Source organism: Ixodes scapularis, unplaced genomic scaffold (genome assembly GCF_016920785.2).
Source record: "Ixodes scapularis isolate PalLabHiFi unplaced genomic scaffold, ASM1692078v2 PGA_scaffold11__112_contigs__length_91849675, whole genome shotgun sequence".
Taxonomy (NCBI): domain Eukaryota; kingdom Metazoa; phylum Arthropoda; class Arachnida; order Ixodida; family Ixodidae; genus Ixodes; species Ixodes scapularis.
In genome coordinates, this window is record NW_024609837.1 from 31,992,520 (window position 1) to 31,994,310 (window position 1,791).

At 48.5% G+C, this 1,791-nt stretch overlaps 1 pseudogene; it reads right to left on the reverse strand.

Moving 5' to 3' along the window:
* Positions 1 to 291: 291 nt before the first annotated feature.
* LOC115314126 lies at positions 292 to 1,400 on the reverse strand (annotated as a pseudogene).
* Positions 1,401 to 1,791: the final 391 nt, after the last annotated feature.

A 1,791-nucleotide genomic window follows, 5' to 3' on the forward strand; every position in this document is an offset into this window, starting at 1 on the left:
TCACGAACACCACCGCGGCACCCGCTAGGGTGCCGCGGTGGTGTTCGTGGACTTCCTTCTCCGACATTGTGACGTAACCACTCGGAGCGCTACGAACTTCTCTCCTAGGAGGTGTTGGGTCGACAGTGGTGTAGGGCAGGGCATTACAGCAGCACATGGGGGACGTCCTCGCTTGACTGCCCGCACAGAGGACAAGCCGTGTCGTTTTTCTCCGAAGAGTTGGCAACGTCGGCAGTTTGCCATCAGCGCTCCTAACCGTGCCTGAAACAGTAGCGCGCTTTCATGGTCCCCTCAGTAGGGTGTGCAGGGAGACGGCTCTAACTTGAGATGCGCGTAGATGCTCTGGAGGTTCTACTTTTTCATCACCGCCTGTCTCCACGCTTCAAGTTCAATCGCGTTCACCGCCTCTGTCGCAGCTTGGAATCATCCTTTCTCTGATGATGCCTCATGTCGCTTTGTCCCTTTGCTGTACACAGAGTCGAGTCTGGCAATGGTATCTGACCAGTTCTTCCTGCTACTGCGGTATTTAACGTAGTGGAATAACCTTTTGGCGTACGCTTTATCTGGCATGTGAATCAGGCGCCCGAGGTATCGAAGCTTGGCCCTTGCATATTGTTGTTGAAACGTCGACCAGGCCATCTCTCCCGTGACGGCCAGGTTTGCAGTTGCCCCGTTTCCGCCCAGTGCCCACCTCCCGATTTCCACTTGATGGCGCTCCAGTGTCTTCAGGGTGGTCTGCTGGAAGACCACTGCGTCGTTAGCGTAAGTGACCGCCGGTATACTGCGACACTCTCCCACAGTGCCGTCGCAAGGATGTATGAGTTTTACGTATACTTCGCCATGTTCTACAGGTGATTTATTCGGATGTTGGAGGTTTTTAGTGTGTTTCTTTTGTGCTGTTTCAGGTATTGCGGGCCTTCTTGAACAGTCACTCCCAGATACCTGTACTCCTTGGTATGTTCTACTTCCACCTCCTGTACTCTAAACGTGTGGTTATGCTCGTGAACATTATAGCCCATCGAATTCGACTTTTCCTTACTGAATTTGAATCTCTCTTCATTCCCAACTCGAGTGCAGATATTGAGCATGTCTTGAAGGTGAGTTTCACTCTCCGATAACAGGAGTATGTCATCAGCAAAGACTAGTACTAGAATATAAGTTTTTTCCATGTCATTAATGGTGGTAATGGTTGTGAAAGGAACACCCTGCCCTTTGGCTTGCTGCTCCAAAAAGGGGTCGTTGATTTAGATGTCGAAGAGGGTTGGAGAGAGGGGGAAGCTTTGGCGCAGACCCACAATCTTGTTCACCTGCCCTGATAAATGTTCTCCCAGACTGTATCTGGCGTTGCATCCGGCGTACATGTTTCTGAAGAGTGATATTGTCTGACCATCCAGTGCCATCGCTTTAACTTGGTCCACATCATCTCATGGGGCACTGCATCATAGGCCTTTTCCAAGTCAAGGTAAGCCAAATAGAGTGGTGACCTATCTAGATTTTTTAGCTCTATTGTGTGACAGTGAATAAGTTATCGCTGCCCCGCCGGTTCCTACGGAATTCATTATGTGCCTCGCTGAAAATATGAGCTTTCTCACAGAGTCTGTGTAGTCTGTCCTGTAAAATTGATGCAAACAGTTTGTGCTCATTACTTACTATTTTTATCGACCTGTATGAGTCTAATGATTTCTATCTTTATATTTTCTTTTTTAGATTATTTTATTCTGGCTTGTTTCCGGGCTTCAGGGATAGCACTTTGTGCCAGCATGTTGTATAAAAGGTACCTTAGGTGTTTCT